The sequence below is a fragment of the Cupressus sempervirens genome, chromosome 3 (genome assembly GCF_028749045.1).
Source record: "Cupressus sempervirens isolate cs-2001-9-10 chromosome 3, ASM2874904v1, whole genome shotgun sequence".
In the NCBI taxonomy this organism is placed as follows: domain Eukaryota; kingdom Viridiplantae; phylum Streptophyta; class Pinopsida; order Cupressales; family Cupressaceae; genus Cupressus; species Cupressus sempervirens.
In genome coordinates, this window is record NC_143120.1 from 835,454,289 (window position 1) to 835,473,898 (window position 19,610).

The window sequence follows — 19,610 nt, forward strand, 5'->3', positions numbered from 1 at the left end:
CAGTACAAAAGATATCGTGTGATTGCCAAAGGCTCAAAATTTTGTCCATGATATCATGACAAAACCTTAATCGTGAGATCAAAAAAGGCTACAACTCTTGTTTATGATATTTTTCTAACTCTCCATCATAACATTGTAAGGAATAATGTGCAAGGAAAAATAAAAACTTGCTCACTTATATGGCCTAGGGTTAGTGATCAAAAAATAATGGAGGTCATGAAAATTTGCTAGGGTTAAACTATGAATGGAAACAATATAAACATAACCCTATCAAACAATTTAAATGTTTTCACCATAAAATTTAAAATTTTATCATCAGTGGAAAAAGGAGCTATCAATGGCTCTAACTAGGGGTGATGGATAACTTCTATCCATGCAAGAATTCAGAATTTCTAGTTTGAGTAGACCGCATACTTGAAAATATGAGTGAGAACTAGAGACTATACAAAAAAATGTACATATATATAAAGGTTATACACATTTGCACAAGTATTTATATAGATGTATTGTTCCTAGGAAGTAAAATACCTTTTAATAGAAGTATCTCTTCAAAAATTGCCCATGAGTTGGCAATTCTAAAATGCTTCTTGAAAATTCTTTAATGAAATATGAATCTTCACCCTAAGAAGAGTCAACCAAATAAGGTCTCAGCCAAATGAGATCAAATTTCACATGTTTACCTTTATCTTCTAGCCTTGCATTCCACATCAAAACAAGATCATCAGATTGAAATTTCCTAATAACTGCCTTCCTATCATATAAATGCTTCATCTGAAACTAAAATTTCAAATTTATTGCTGAGGATTTTTTTCTTGTTTTAAATAATCCAACTAGTTCATCAATTATCTCATGCATGTCATCAATAATATTATCATCATGCATATGAATATAGTTATACAAACCCATCAAATTATTTTGAGGCATCCTGGCCTAAATTCCATATAAAAGGTCAAAAGGTGACACACCTATTACCTTCTTTACTATCACTCTATCAGCCAAGATAGCTAACTTTTGAGTCCCAAGCCTTTTTGTTATCATCCAAAGTCCTCTTGATGACCTTATATAAACTTTTATTTTTAGATTCTGCTTGTCCATTCCCTTGTGGATGAGAAGGTGAGGAAACTAACCTAGTGATACGATATTTTTCATACAATTTGATAAATTCTTCGGATCTAAAGCACATAGCATTATCAGTTACTATTCTTTAAGGGCATCCAAACCTTGTAATGATTTTATTGAGTAAGAAATTATTCACCACTTTGCCGATTGAATATCTAATAGGAATTTCCTTAACCCTTTTTGTGAAATAATCAATTGCAACTAGTATCCAAGAAAAACCACTACTAGAGCTAGGTGTAATCTCACCTATAAAATCCATTCAAATTTTTTTAATTTTCCTAGAAACCTCTAGCATGAGTCACATTTTGTTACTAAGATTTGAGCATCTTTAAACAAATAAGGCCACCAAAATCCTGCCCTCATAACCTTATGGTTTGTAGTCTTTGCCATATAATGCCCACCACATATTCCTAAATGCATGTCATTTAATATTTTTTCATATTTCTGTTGATCAATGCATTTCAGCAATACACCTTCAAAATTTCTCCACCATAAAATTCCATTCACAGTAATATATCTAATTAAATGCAATTTTATAGTCCTCCTTTCATTGTTTGTTAGATGAGGTGGAGACTACATGTGTTGCAAGTAATATATTAAATCCTTATACCAATCACACTGATCTATATCACATATGCCAAGGCAAGCATTTTGATCCTCAACATTTATTTGATTGGCATCCAAATTTGTGTATGCCATGAGCTTTTCCAATCCTTGACCTCTTACTAGCTTAGTAATCCAAATATCTACAATAAATTCTTAGATTCTATTAATCCATCTACATCTTCTGCCAGATACTTCTTGCTGAGAGAAAATATCCTTGACTACTGCATTAGGCACAAAAGCAATAACAATAGCACCAACTAGGTAACACCTAAAATCCTTAACAACTTTGACTAGAGCATATGCTTGCTTCTCATTTATGTCATACTTCAACTCTGTAGGGTGTTGGGATTTACTAAAAAATGCTTTAGGTTGTTCATGTCTATTTTCATTTTTTTTGAAGTAAGATTGCTGCAATAGTGTGAAAAGATGCAAAAGAGAAAATATGCATGGGCTTTTCATAATCAGGGGTCCTAAGAACTGGAGCATTCTTAATAGCAATTTTTATATCTTGGAAAGAAATAGTAGGCTCACCTTCCCAATTTATTGTAGCACCTTTCTTGAGCATTTTTGAAATTGGTCTACTAGCTTCAACAAAGTTGGTCACAAATCTCCTTAAAATTTTGACTTTTCCAAAGAAAGGTTGTATACCTTTAACACTTTTTGGCTTTTGAACCTTATCAATCACTGCTACCCTTTCAAGATCAATTTTTGTTCCTTCTTTTGAAACTATATGCCCTAAAAGATTTCCCTCCATGACCCAAAAGGTACACTTTCTTGGGTTTAAAGACACATCAAACTCCAAAGCCTTGATGAAAATGTTTTCAAGATGCTTGTAATGGTCTTCAACTTTCTTAGAATAAGTAGTCAAATTATCTTGATATACTACCATGAATTTGTCAATATAGTCTTTGAAAGCCACATACATAGCTCTTTGGAAAGTTGCTTCTACATTTATGAGGCCAAAAGGCATTATTACATACACATAAGTTCCCCATGGAGTGGTAAAGGTTGTTTTGAACTATTCTTTTTCATAAACAAGAACCTAGTTATATCCCAAAAATCCATCCATCATGGACATCAATTCTGAACCAGTCACTTGTTGAAGCATAGCCTCCATATCAAGAAATCCATAATTATCTTTTAAACACGCAACATTTAGGTTTGTAAAATCAACACAAAGCTTGATATCATCATTCTTTTTTCTAACAGGTAACAGATTAGACACCCATGAAGAATGCCTAATGGGTTTAATTATTCCCCCATCTCTAACATTTAATAATCCTTTCTACATCTTAGGGGCTAGAGTAGGATTGACAGGTCTTTGTTTCTATCTGAAAGGTTTCACACCTTCTTTAAGAGGTATAACATGTTGGAACAAATATTGCCTATAAGCCTTGAGGTCATCATAAGACCATTTAAAAATATCTAAATTTTCTTAATAAATCAATCAAAGACTTTCTAATCTTACGAGTTAAGGTCTTTCCAATGTTTACCTTCTTTGGGGAATCGGCTATGCCTAGATTGATTTCCTCTAGTTCTTGTAGTTTGTTATCTTGTGCATTTGAGTGCACTATATCCTAATTAGCAAAATAACTTTCCAATACAACCAAACCTTTGGGTACCTTGTTATTTTTTAATTGTAGGATCTTTTTCCAAAAAATTCTTTCTCTCCCATCAATTGTTTCTACCCAGGCACTGCAATCATGTTCCTGCCCATGATATTTCTCCTCATTGAGTACAAAATTTAAAATATCGTTGTCATCCTCAAAAACTTGCCAACTATGTACATTATCTAGGATTGAAGGCCTATTCTATATTTATATAGTAGATACACCAGCAAATGATATATCATCAGGCTTTATGATGACATTTGCCAATAGATTTGTCATCTTATTATTACTCATATCTTTCCATATTATCCCAAAACCATAAAAAGACTCAATTATGTCCCAAACAAAATTCCTATATTGCTTTAATCTTTTATTTTTTGACACATATATATCTCTAACTTGAGAGATAATCAATTCAGAATCACCAATAACATGCATTTTCTTGATTCCATGATGTGCTGCAACTTTCAATCCTAACAACAAAGCTTCATATTCTGCAACATTATTAGTACATGTAAAATTTAGAGAAAAGGAATACCTATATGTATTTTTATCTAGGGAAACAAAGACAATTCCAGCTCCTGATCCTTCCTTTGAGCTTGCTCCATCAAAGTACATGTTCCAAAAATTTGGAGAATCTAAGCAACATGTGACCTATTCAGTTAGTGCAGGCAATTTTTTAACTTCTTGGATGATCAATTCAGCTCTGAATGCATTCACATTTGTGTCTACGAAACAAGTTGTATCCTTGTCAATATTTTCCTCAAAGATATAAGTTACTCTTGGTTCTCTATTGACCTTGATAGCCTTTTCCCTTACTTGAAAAATGACATATGACAAATCACATTGCATACTACCTCCCATTGCAACACTCCACTTCCTTGAAAGTAACATCCCATAATGGGGGGGGGCAATATCAACCACAAAAACTGACATAGTTAGTTCTTCATCAGGAAATGTAGCAAGTCTAAAAGGTAAAGCATTAATAGTACTTATGACAGGTACCTCTCTAGCATCAATTTCCCTACACCTACCTTGTCTAGTGTCAACTCCTAGACTAAGAGCCTCCATAACCTTGAAAGGCATTATATTATTTGGAGCACCAGAATCAATCATATAATTTTTTAATGTTCTATCTTTTATGATCAAACTTAGGAAAAAGGGATCAATATCGTGCAAGTATGCAACTAATGAATTTTCTAAATGCATTTGGGGTATTTGAGACATAGCTCCATTCTCTTCTTTTTCCTTTTCTAGAACTGGGATCTGTAGTGTATTTGCTAGTTCCTATGTAACAACATTATTATCTTGTATCCTTCCTAGCCAAGATAGAGCCTTTCTCTTATGTTCCTCTATCTTAAACATTTCTAACTAGTGATTTTTGATAGCATTGAAATCATATCAATTGGATCATAAGCAGTATTTTTTACACTAACACCTGAGGGTATAGGAGTTTGGACAATAGATAATTCCTTTTTCTTAACAGCTTCAGATCTTGATTCCTTTTCTGAGGTAGTTGGTTTACTAATTTCTTCATTCTGGAAATGCACCCTTTTCTTTGGCTCCTAGTTCTTATTCTTATTTTCCTTAATCTTAGGAACCTTAGGAGGATTCTTCTTATTTTAATGAGCAATTTTTCTAGTATTATCTCTGATGAAAATGCCAGATGACTTTACAGAGTCACCATTTACAACTTTATTTCTCATATTGTAAGTATTTTAGACTTGTGCAACTAATTCTGAAGTGATCCTATCAATTTCTTCATTGGAAGGATTTCTTAAATTGATATAATTAGTTGTAGCTAAAGTGTTACATATGACATTCTCATCTTGGTCCTCACTATTAGAAAATACTTGTTGGTGATATGTGTGATACACATCTCTTTGGTTTGTGACATCATGGTTAGATTCAATAATATCTAATTCTCCATCACTTTCACAAAGATGAATCATATTACCTATAACATCCTCTTGATCTTTATCATTTAATCTTCATCATTTTGCACTTGCTAATTTGTAGTAAAAGACTGAGCAACAACACAAAAATTAGGGGAATGTGGTGACTGACAAACAAGACACCAGGGGATATCGTCACTCATATTTACAAAGGGTCTGGTGTTCCTTTTCCAATACTCCCTTGTGTGGGATTAGGAACTAGCTTTCCATCCTACTACTAAGTAGTAAAAGGATAATTTTGCATCCTAGGTTGCCTATTAAAATTCTTATTAAAAGGAGTCTTTTCTACAACATTTGTTTTATTTGCTTGGTAAGTTGGAGGAGTTAATTTTTTTAGTAAACTTAGAACTTGTCCCATTGTATCATCCTCCGGTGTCTTTCCTACAATGGGATTTTCACTATCTTTCTTCCCTCTAGGATTGAACAATTTAGGGTCATCCCTTTTTCCAAGTTTTCTAGCAGCTCTCTTCTATTGCTTTCAATATTTACAACCATTTTATAAGCATCCCATAATTTTTTTGGGTTTTTATCCCTTAGGACATAAGCCATCTTACTATCAAAAGCATTGAAGTAAGAAGTAAGACACACATCTTCATTTAATCTCATTACTTGGAAAAGCTTATACATACCTTTTTGAAACCTGACATTGAAGACAAAAGTTGATTCATTTGGGTTCTTCTTGATGTTATTGAAGTCATTCAACATGAAACCAGCATTAGTCTTGTCACCATATTGTTCCTTGAATAGGGTTTCAAGGTCACTCCATGATTTGATAATGTCATTAGGAAATCTTCTAAATCAATCTCTAGCATCCTCAATTAATGAGTGAACAAAAAGTTTCATCATTACATCCTCATGTTCAACCTCATAATCATTAAGCATATCAATGAACCTTTTGAGATGATCTTCACTAGTAATAGCATTATTTCCAGCAAACTTGGTGACTTTTTCCCTAAGGTCATTTGCAATAGGATGAGGAAAACTAGGGATACCCAAGAAAGACATCTGCTTATATTTTTCCATGTGGATTGGTTTCCTTTGGGAGACAGGGATACTTGAAGAACTTGCCCTAGTAGCTTGACCTTGGAAAGGAAGCTAAGTTTGCTAGGAAAATTGCAGTAGGATAAAATGGCTAGTTGCAGCAAAAGTTGAAACAGGGGCTAGATGTAAGGAACTTTGGCCTATTGTGAGAGGACCAACACTAGATATGGTAGGTAAAACCTTTAAAGGCTGGCCTGACTGAGCTACTAAGGTAGAGTTTGATTTAATGAACTGGATTTTTCTTCTAGCCTAAGCTACTTGAGCTTCATTTTCTACCCTTTCAAGTTCCTTGGTTAGATCTTCCTTCTCCTTTCTTGACTTTTCTAGATCTAAATCAAGTTTTCACATAACTAAAGAAATGGACTTATTAGGGAGATGTGGCTCACTGATTTGTATCCCAAAAAACTTTTACTTTCCTTTATCTAAGTCCTTCCTATGTACCTCCTCCACTCTAGTCTCTAAAGACTTGTAAAGCTGAACCTATGTAACAATAGGGGCCTAATTCTATTTAAGAAGTTGTTCCTATCTTTGAATGTTAGTCTTCAGGACATCCATATCTCCAAAGATGTCAGAGTGTAAATTGGAAGACCTCTCTTCCAATCTCTTATTCTACTTTTGTAAGGATGCCATTCTCCTAAGTAGGTTATCTCTTTCAATAATAGTATTCAAAATAATTTTCTCCTTTTCCTTTTGTAGGCACATATGTCTAGCTTCCTCATTTGCAACTTTCTTTCTAATAAGGATAGGTTCTGGGATTAATTCCTTATGATTAGTAGTAGCAACCTTAGAATCTACAAAGTCAAAATCTATAAGGTTTGCTACATATAGTTCCTATCTAGGGATAAATCCCATCTCCATCTTTTCCCTAAAACCCCAAATGTGGTTCATTTCATTCACCATATTTGATCTACAAGGAAAATCCCCCACATGCAACATATTTTTATCATCGAAAACCTTAATGGGGATGAAAAAGCTTCCCCCAAGAGTGCAACTTCCTCTGACTCAGTACTTTTGGAGGACAACTCCTTCTCTTCCATAGGGTTATATAATGATTAGGCTAACATATTACTTCTAGGGACCCACATAGAATTAAAATTAGACTTCTTCTTATTTTGGTTCCTTTTTACCCTAGGAGGGACCACAGCTAACAATGGTATCTCAGGATGATTTTTAGTAAAGGTCTTCTTCTTCTCAACCATTGATTTTAGGATTTTCTTAAACCTTTTAACACCAGCTACAAAACCTTGACTTGAGTCGTCACCCTATAATGGGAAAGATGAAATAAATCTAGAAACAAAGAAGAACAACAAAGGGATTTTGATGTTTCTAAAACACAGCTTGATAGTATTTCCTCAACTCTACAATAGAGTCACCATTTTGTTGGAGTTCTTTCTTCCATAGAACATATCAGCTAGATTTAAACCTGATACCAAGAAACAAAGATAGGGACAAGCCTAAGGATGAGCTAAATCCTATATTCAACAAGGTTAAATCTTAGTTCTAGGCCAAACATTAATAGAGTCCTTAGGACTCACTTCACTTTAGGATCTGTTAAGCCAAGGTAGGCAAACCTAAGAGATTTATCTTATTAACTTGATACTTTTCTCTACAAGACTATCCCATATAGTAGAAATGGTCAATATCCTTCTATAATTTGCTAGAAAACCTTCCAACTATAATAGTCAATTACAAATTAAAGAAAGCACAACAAATAAGCCATGAACAACACTTCTATCTCTTCAATTCATGAAAGTAAATTGATTTGTTGTTGTGATTGTTATGTAAAAAGTTGAATCAACAATGTACTCTTGAACTTTAGAATGGACCAGTGCTTTATCCAGTGGGATGTAGAGTTAGAGATTAGTAGTTTTAGATGTTTTTAATCAACCTGTGATTAAGAGAGTCAACATTAAACTTTTAGTTTCATTCTGATTCTCATTGCCCTAAACCTTATCAATTATAGAAAACAATTACCCAATTCTTTAAATCAACAACAATCAATAAGAGATATACAACCTTTTGGATTGCATTAAATTGAAGAGAAACTTGTTTATTCAGTCCCAAAGCTATAGATATATGAAAAAGAGATAAAACTTCAAAGATAATGATATTTAAGGATAAATCCTTCAATTAAAATCCTAATACTGCAAATAAAACTCTTAGTATGACACAGAGATCAGACCATTGGTCCCAAATATTTCTTTTGTATTCAATTATGCATACATGTTGTAGTGCCTGCCCCTAGTTCGCATTTTTGTTATCATTGTCAAATTCTTTTAGGTTGATTTTATGCATTGATTAGTTTAGAGATATTGGATTTACAATATTATGATATTATTTCATGTCTTGAATTACAAATGCATCGGTTATTATTGCTTAGTTGATTTCATTCATGTGTTGTTAATGGTATTTTGATGATCCTAGTTAGTAAATGTGGTTTCTTTCATAAAAATGTTAACAGGATGTCTTTAATGATGATTATGTTGTATTGATAGAGATGCATTATTATATGTACGCATTTGATCTTAGATTTGTGATTTGTATACTTACCCCATACTTGCATGTGTATGGTGTGCGTGTTTATTTTATCTTTCTGTCTGACGTGTTTGATGTGGTTAGGGGAGGGAGTCGTAGTCACCTGCTAGTCGGGATCTACACGATGAACCACTCCCCGCCATTGTATGTTTAGTTTAGATATATTATATACATGTACATGCTCGTCTTTTATGCAGGATGCAGGTACCGAGCATCGACTTCCCTGAATTGTCAGGATGAGCGTGCCCTATTACAAATACTCAAATGGTGAGAATGGGAAGATAATGATCAGGTCCAATCCTAGCCATAAGCCTATAATACTTGTCCTGCAAGGAGGACTCGTAACAGACTGTCTACCCTTTTTAAAACCCATGTGTATTTTTGTGCGTATGTTGTTTTGTGAGTCTTTGATGAATTTCTATTAATTAAGTCCAATTAATAGATTAAATTAATAATTTAATTTAATGGAGAATTATTATGACTTTTTGAATATTTAATTATATTTAATTAATTGAGAAATTAATTAAATATAAAGAATTGAATTGGAAGATAAAAGTTTTAAGATTAAATTTAGAACATGATAATATTTATTTAATTTAATAATAATATATTTAGAGTTCATTTTTAAATAAATGCTAAATATTATTGTTATTTAGGTTAATAAATATTTATCAAATTAAACGTTCAAAATATATTAAAAGTGAAAAGATATTAATTTATGAATAAAAGATTTAAGTTTGCATGATGCGTGTATGAGTTTAAAATATAAAAAATTAATTAAAAGATAAAAAATATGTGAACTTGATTAAGATATTTTATTAAGTGCACATGAGATTAAAGTTATAAATTTATTAAAGTAAAGTAAAGTGGAAAGTTAAATAAAGTAATTTAACAATTCACTTAAAGTGCATGAAGGAATAATAAAAGAATATTTTAATTTAAAAAGGAAATTAATTGTGCATGAATGAATTAATTAAATGAGAGAGAATTAAATATTGGAGATAAAAGTTAAAGTTTAAATTTAGAACGTGATTATATTAATTTAATTTAATAATAATATATTAAGAGTGCATTTTTAAATAAATGCTAAATATTATTGTTATTTAAGTTAATAAATATTTTTATCAATTAAGTTTCTAAAAATGAAATTAAAAGTGAAAATATATTTAATTATCATAAAGATTATAGTTCGCATGAATTATGCATGAGTTGAAAATAAAAGAAATTAATTAAAAAGATTAAACATGTGAAATTAATAAAGATATTTAATCGCATTAAGTGCGCATGAGATTTATAAGTTATAAATTGATTACAATAGAAGTTGAGTGGAAATTAAATAAAGAGATTTAATAATCCATTTAACATGCATGAAAATATGAAAGATAAGAAAATAAAGGTTGATTTTAGAGTTAACAAGATTGATCAAGAGACCTCTCGGGTAAACGCACAATTAGTGCCCCGATTGTAGGAAGAGAACTCCTTATCAATTTGAGGGTTCATTTTTCAAGGGAGATTTTTGGGAGACAAGTTTGAGAACACACACAGGTTTTGGAGAGCAATTCAGAGGGTTTGGAGAAGAAGGAATTTTTTGTAGCTTAAAAGATATTGCTTGCAGTAAAAATTTTCATCCAGCTGTTAGAGTTTTAGCATCAGTACGAGGTAGGGTTTTGAAATTCCGTGAATGCAATTTTAATTGGAAATATCTGTGTACTTCGTGATTGTTGGGTGATTGAAATTGTGTTTGTCATCTTGATTGTGTTCCCGATCTAACTGATTGATAATTAGTCTCCTGAAATTTTGTTTATCATTTCGATTATTTTCAAGATCTAATTGGTTTAAATTAGTTTCTCATTGTTTATACAGAAGAATCATTAAGGAAATTAATTAAATCATGTAGGGTTTGAAGGAAAAGAATATTTAAAATTAGAAATTCGAATGATTTGTTGCGTCTTCTCTACCAGACTATATTTGCTGATGATATTTAAAAAAAAAAAAAAAAAAAAATTCGATTAGTTGCTCAAATTTTCTCTATCAGATTAACATTTAAAAAAAAAATTAAAAAAAATAAAATATATATATATATATATATTTTAAAGAAAGTTTGTTTTATAAATTTTATATGTTTATAAAATTTATTAAAATAAAATTATTGAGAAAAAGTCTTTTGTTAAAATTAATAAATAAATAAATAAATTATTAAAAATAAAATATATATATAATGAAATTGGGAAGTGGGGGCCACGACCTCCCCCAACTTCCCCCTGGCGTACGGCCGCCGACAATCCCTGCTGACGCAGGTACTGCGCAGGCGAGCTGCCGCAGGCTCTGCGTCAGCAGGCCTGCCGCCGGCAGCAGCCTTTTTAAAGGCATGCGATTGTTTTAAAAACAATTCGCATTAAAATTAGATTGTTTCTTTTAATGTTTATTATTAGATTTTATTAATAATTTTGTTTTATTATAATAAATAATATTTATATTAAATTATATGTATTAAATTTAAATTGTTAATAATGTTTTTTTTAATAATTGTTAATTTAATTAATAGTTAATGAAATTTAAATAGTTTATTTTAATTAATTATTAATAAATTTTACTAAATAGTTTTGTTAAATATTAATTAATTAATAAATTTTATTATTAATTATTTAATTAATTTCTGAACTGGTAATTGTTATTTTAAAAGAAAGGGGATTTATCTTGTGGATTTTGGAGTTGACCTAGTTTGACCAGTCTAGGATGTACACCAGAGGCTTTGTCAGATTTCTTTAATACCCTTTATGTGGCTGGATGTCATGATGTGTTTTGTGATTTATATTGGAGATTATATTTATGAGGTTTATCTTGTGGAGAAATTATGTGTACTTGGATGGGAGAACCATCTTGTTATTAGGTTGCTTGTTAAGGAACCGAGTTTGATCTTTATGGGTGTTGTGGTATGGGACACAACTGTGTTTTTATGTGCTTAGGAGAGGTTGTCTAGGTACGTGACTTGGGAGTGGCTTGCATAGGGGTCCGGGACCCAAAGTGGTCAGTACCAGGGTAACCTAATGCAAGTTATGTAATACGTGATAATCTAGTAATTAAAACTTTTGGGGGGAAAACACATTTAAAAAGATAAGTTAGAGATATTTGGTCCACCCATGCCTTTACTTGTATAGACTAAGGATGGGAATGAGATGAGTGCCTTGTCTTCTTGAGAGAGCTTTCTAGTTTCCATATGTGTGATGTTGAGGGTCCGGGGTTCTGAGTGACCAGTCCAGGGTAACTCAACGCTTGAGGGTCCGGGGTCTATTAAGAGATCAGTCCAGGGTAACTCAAGCAACCATGTGATGACACTCCCTAGTATGTAGCCTGAGTCTCCTCTATAGATTTTGTGTACCTCTGGTGGTGTACTTATTGTTGGATGTGGTGTATCTATTGTTGGATGTGTTTATTGTGGTTACTTACTTTCATTGATGATGATTGGTGTTTCATTATGTTGTACTTTTGACATGTGACTTTTGACTTGAGGTGATTATATTTTGTTGACTTTATCTTATGATCTTGGTATTTGGTTTATACTTGGTTTGTGTATGATGTTTGGTTATGTGGTGTCAGTATTGGATTGAGTGTTCTTTATTTCTGGATTATTTTATCTTCTTGAGTAGTATGTGTTACCTTTGAGGTAGTTTTGGCTATTAGGGGTACCTTGCCTAGGAATGTTTTATGTTTGATTTGTCATATGTGGATCGTTCATTATCTTCCCTGCATGGTGGGAGTGGAAGCTTGACTAGTAACCACGCGGTCGGGAGGTAGTGTCTTCTTACCATTTGGGTTGCCCTTCACATTGCCAGCTGTTGGATGTTTGATGCAAAAAATGTACCTTTATCATTCTTATTTCTTATCTCAAAGACTTCTTTTCAGATGATGTATTTATGCTATCATGTATTATGATGTATTGTATCTATTCTCACATACCCTGCGACATGTGCAGTGGATGTTATTGATTGGATGTACTTTCATTGTATTATTTATACTTATGCATTTGCTTATGCGATTATGTATTTGTTATTCCTTTATGATCTTGAGACATTGTACTTAGAACTTAAACTAATTAATTTAAAAGCATTAAATGTGACTCAACGTAAAGGAACTCTTGAGGAATTGAAACTGTATCTATATTTGCATATGTGTATTTGATGTGTATGTTCATATTGCTTCCGCATTAATGTTATCTTGATGTTGTTTAAACTTCAAAAAAAAAATAGTTCAGTAAACATTGTAACATGTTAGGTTTATTTCTCTTGGGTTCTCGAGCGGGGCGTTACACATGTGAACTCATTTAGATTATTATAGAAAAAAAATGGATGGACTACAAAATAATACATGACACATATAAAAATTCTATAGACAACCCACCTCTATTTCTCATCTTGGGAATCCATATATAGGATTACAACAAGCTACAAATGAGAAGAGGACACATGTAAAAATTTTAATGGATACACAAAACTTTTGGAAGATGTATATAATAAATACATAGAACATTCTTCCAAAAATATTGATAAAAAAGATAAGTAGTTGTGTAGACACTTAAAATTGTCCTAAACACTATATTAATTAATTTTAATATTTCCCACGACATTGTAATTAATTATTAATTAATTAATTATATTGCTCACATTCTTCTACTAATTTAATTAAATTATTTTAATTAAATGAGTTCATTCTCCTAAGTATTTAAATTTAATTTAAATACTCCTAGTCTTAATGTGTTAAATTAATTTAACATATGATTCTCCATCATCCCCTTTTTAAAATAAACTTTGTTTATTTAATCCTCACATCCTATTAATTCCTCTAAAATCATGATTACATTAAATCTTATTTAATTTAATCATAATCCTATCCTAAAACCTAGTCTACAACCATCACTCTCATCCTTCTAAGCCTACCCACTACTTAAACCCACTTTATTATCCTAGATCCCTTTCTAAACACCTTTTAGCTCCTAAGAGTTTTCTCACACATGTGTGAGAAGCTCTTGATCCAATAAAGCTTCCATCTCTTACACCTCTTACACATTTGTCCCCCACTCCTTCCCCCAAGGTTGCTCACACATGTGTGAGCACACCTTGAGCCTCTCAAACATTGAAGGCTCTTGTTGACTTTTGCATGGCTTGTCCTTTTGACCATGTGTCTCCCTTGTGGCACCTATGTGGATGCCACATAGATGGCACCTCCCCAAGGCCTCTCTCAAGCCTATAAATAGAGCCTCCATCTCCTCCATATGCATTGTTATCATGCCAATTTAGAGTTAGAACTTTCTAGAGATTTTATGCATAGTTACTAACCCTTTGGTAGTTGTTTATTTGTTGCATTTCTTTGTATATTCATGATAGTCTTACATTCTTAGATTTTCTTTCTACACTCATTTCCATTATCCATTGAGTTCTCTCAAGAATGGTTTCTTCCATAGCCATCTCTTGAATTATTCTTCATCATTTAGCTTAGTTGCATATTCATTATTGCATCTTTCATCATCTTGGGATTCATAGTTGTGTTTGGGGAGAGCACACTCACATCCCTCCAATCTAAAACAAACCAACATGGCTTCTCATGGGTGCCTATGTTAAGTTGTTTGAGGTTTCATGAGGACTTGATTTATTGGTTGCTTGGAGTTGCAAAACTCAAGCATAATATTAGTTGTATTTCATTTTGTCTTGAATATCTTAATATCTATGTCCAACTAATGTTTGTTTGTTAACTCTTGCTTCTAACAGGTCAAATTCTCTTGCATACAAGTTGAAATGATATAAAAGTATTAATGTTGAATCTTTGGTCTTTTCTTCTACATGTACTTTATCTACCTCACTTGCAAAATATCTCAACTACCTCGTTGTTGAACTGATTGAGTATCAATACTCATCCTTATTGGTTGTGATGATTCATCCTCCTTAGTATCTTTTTTCTAAATTAGGACCTCAACATTGTCCTTGATTGACATTGATGTTCCTTGTCCCTCTTCTCTCTGAGATAGAGCTATCCTCTATTCTACTTGTGCTAGTTGTTCTTTGAGAGATGTGATTTCATCCTTAAGTTCCTGAATTTTTGCTTCAAGCTTAGAAATTTTTTTTTATACACATGGCTTGGCTTTCTGATCTTATGAACATACTTTGACAAACTCTTGTCAACTAGTCAAACATAGAGGAAAAGCCCGTTCATGATCTTATGACATCCCTTTTATCATAGCATTGACATCAACCCTATCTCCTTCTATAATCTCATGACAAGTGGCTTGTCATAGCATCACATCCCTTCAAAATGAACCTCACAACCATCCAACCAATCATAAGATCACAAACCAATCTCATGCTTCTAATTTTTGCACCCTGGTCTCACGACGAGGGGCCCATCGTAGCATCACAAGTCACCTTTTCTTAACCTATGATCATATGATCATGGCTATGCTCACCTTTTTTGTAACATCACAAATGACCCTATATTCCTTTATGATGCTACACCAAACCCTTGAAACTTTCATATCGTAACATCGAGGACTTATCATTTTTCTTTTGTGATATTACGATCATACCCTAATCATAAGATTGGGGATCTTCCTTCATAACTTTGAGATCTCATGATGAAGGATTCATCATAAGATCAGACACCATTATTTTCTACCCAACTTAAACCTTTTCTAGTGCCACTAATTCTAACATCAAACACAACTAGCACTCGTACACCTACTCTATCCAATTAGGAAGCATACACTGATCTGATAGCTCATCGCATATTCACCCTTATCATCTTTATGATCTTAGGACAGCAAAGTATTGTTTCATTGCAACACTTTCATATTTCTTTTATGATCAAATGACAAACCCATTATTGTAGCATCATAGCACTCAAATAAAACTTCCTGACCATATGACTACATAGTGAGATTGTAGACCTCCATCTTTTGCTCCACGATCTAATGACAAACAACTTAGCGTAGGATTGTAACTACCCCTTTTCTCTACTCCTGATATCACGATAGGTCCTTCATCATAACATCAGAGAAGACCATAATGCAAACAAAATAAAAGGTTGTACGATCATATGATACAAAAGATATCATGTGATCAGGAAGGCTCAAAATTTTATCCATGATATCACAACACAACTTTAATCATGACATCAGAAAAGGCTAAAACACTTGTTTATGATATTTCACTAACCCTCCATCATAACATCATAAGGAACAATGTGCAAGGAAAAATAAAAACCCACTCACTCATATGGCCTAGGGTTAGGGATAAAAAATTAATGGAGATCATGCAAATGTGCTAGGGTTAAACTATGAATGGAAACAATATAAACATAACCCTATCAAAAAATTTAAACATTTTCACCACAAAATTAAAAATTTTATCATCAGTGGAAAAAGGAGCTATCATTTGTTAACCATGAAGGAACCTAAGATAGTAAAAGATGCATTGGAAGATGATGACTAGTACAAGGCTATGGAAGAAGAAATTCAGTAGATAGAGACGAACAAAACATGGAGTCTAGTTCCTAGATCGAAGAGAAGAATGTGGTTGACACCAAATGGGTATTCAAAAACAAGCTAGATGAGAATGGTAAAGTGACAAGAAACAAAGCAAGGTTAGTTTGCAAAGGATATGCAGAGGAAGAAGGAATTGACTATGGTGAGACATTTGTTCCTGTTGCAAGAATGGAAGGAGTGAGAATTATTCTTGCTTATGCTACATACAAAGGTTTCAAAGTTTATCAAATGGATGTTAAATCTGCATTTCTGAATGGCATACTAGAAGAGGAAGTCTACATAAAGCAGCCCAAAGGAATTTTTTTCTTAGAACTTGTGAACTAGGAGGAAGATAAGATTGATGACTTGGTGGTACAGAATCTTATGTAAACCATTTTGGAGGTGAATTCAAATGGATTCTAAGAGAAGTTTCTAAAGAAGACAAGATATGGGGTAGATACATCATATCCTACCTATTCCATCCAAAACCTTAATTTAGATTATGGATAATGAGTGGGAAACTGTTCTAATTTCCTATATATATGAATTTTTGGTCATGAAGCAAAATAGTTATAGAGTATGGATTGAGAAATTAAGAAGGAAAATGAGAAAGGGGTTTTTCTTCATCAAGTGACCCAAGAGAAGTGTTTGTAATGGCATGTTAAGAAAGAAGGCTTAAGAAGATGAATTCTTGAAAGGTGAACAAGTTATTAGAGCTACAAAGAATGGAAGCCAAGAAGAACTGAGGACTAAATAGAGATATGTAATCTATAAGTGAAGTTGTAAGTTGTATCAAATCAAAGCTCTTCTATTACTTTCTAACAATTGTATTAGTCTAAGGTAAATCCTTTGGAGTAAGGTTGACTTACCAGTCATTGGAAAACCCTTTAACAAGGTGGCATTCCAAGTGAATGGCCTAAAGTCCTCTAACAAGGCTCACTTTTAATAGGGTGATTGAAATCCCTTTACCGAGTCACATTTAATAGTGTGCATTGTAACCTTTAATAGGTTTGGCCTTTCATAGGGCATCACTTCAAAAGAGTGAAAAAGGAGTAGCATGTTACTAGTGGATTTTCCTAAATTGGGTTTCCATGTTAAATCATTGTGTCAAATGTTTTGATGTGTGTGTTGTGTTTCATGCTTTATATTTATGCAAATTAATTTGACAGTAACATATAAGTTTTAGTTGTATACAATGAATGCATGCATGGGTATGAATGTTTTATGGGTTCACTAAATTGTGAGAAAATTTTTATTTGTACATCTGGACCTTGAATAACTAATTCACCCCCCCTAGTTATTCTAAAAGAGTTCCAACAAAAATATGCATCTAAATCAATAAAACACTAGGCAAACAAATTCTAATATAAAAATTCTATTATAAATTAGATTACCATAGATTTTACAAACCCTACCAATGCCCTAAATATCTACTCTCAAACAATGCAAAATGTAGTAGATGAAAACTTGGAATTGCTCCAAAAACATGAATTTTCCTATAGCAAATCACCACAGCGAATTTCAATTATTCCTTACTCCACAAAGCTGGCCCTAGGCCACAAATTTAGCACAATGAAAAGACTGATTTGTCTTCTCTAACACTCGCAAGCCTTTGGAAGATATTTCACCCTCTCAATTATGCAAATCTATGGGAGTGTTCATTCCCAATGATCAATATAACAACTACAGAAACCCTTGACTCCATAAGCTATCTAGAAGAGTAGATGGGAACACATTTGATGCTCAACAATGAGGCTGCTCTCCCTATTTATTCTTTTCCTTCACCCTTCTAGAAGAAAATAAAATATTATTTAATTGCATTATCTAGAAGCTTCTCCCTTTCCAAGGCAATAATTAGTTGTACTTTAAGAAAATACACTCTCTAAAAGCTTCCCCCTTTCCAATACAATAATTAGCTATGCTTCTAAAAAATTAAATTAATTGAATATAAAGTCACCATTTAATCTTAATTTATTTAATGACATTATAAGAAATTAATTTAATCAATTTCTCCTTATTTCTCCACTTAGCCTTTGGAGAACATAAAGGCTAAGAACTCCACTGAGATGCTAAAAAGATGGGGAAATTATAAGGGATGAAATTTCAATTCATTATATTTTTATCCTATATTAGTCAATGATATATCATAGAAAGGAGAGCATACTATAGTAAGAAACAACTTACGTGACTTACTTATGAGGATTCTATTACATGGATATTCCAACCTGTGGCTAAGAAACCCTATTTTTGTTGAACCACATGAAACACATAATATATAGATGAGTTTTATATATGATGCAGACAACAAATGGACTTGTTGCCATCAACAATATGTCAATGTGGGTAAAAGGGTGTGCTATGTTGTTACATCCCAAGTTTTGACCTAGTTTTAAAATTGCTCATAGTCGTTGGATTTAACAAATTTTTCTTTCATGCTCATGTGAACTAGGTAGTCATTAACCATTATTTTCTATAGGATGTATAGTAGTCGCTTAATTTTGGAATTATAGTTAATTATTTAAAGTATTTTAAATGTTTATATGAAAATTATTATGGAACTATTATTATGGTGGAAGTGTTTCATGGGTGATTGTAGGAGAAGATGAAGGCGAAAGCATTGCTAAATGGGATTGTCAAAATGGGATACTTGCTTAGTCTAGTTAACAGGATTGATAGGTATGACCTTAAACTTCTTTGGTAAGGACCTAATGAATTGAACATAGGATACATTTGTGGGACCTTCATGAGCTATTAAATAAATAATTTAATTAAAATTTAAATTAATGATCTTTCACCATATATATATATATATATATATATATATATATAATGAAATGGCACCATTATATTATTTTCTTATAATAAAATGATGTCACCTCACTAATATATTTACATGAACTTATATAAATATAAATTATAATAATATTCAAATTATAGCCTTCCAACTCTTTTTCCATCTTTATTCTTTCATTGTTTATAATAGATTAAACACTTGGTGTTTTTAATTGATAAAAAAAAATTAAGTTATGGAAGCCAAAGAGTCTGTTTAAGACCTTTCTATATCTTGAGTCAAGTGAGCCAAAAGATGAAAGAACTCTCATTCCCAAATTCCTTTTTAATTGAAATCCTTCCTTGCTTATTACACCTCCATTCCTAATCAACACTCTGCTAGACATCTTTCAAACACCTACAAGATCATTGAAAAGCTTTTCCCATTTCATAGCAACACCATTC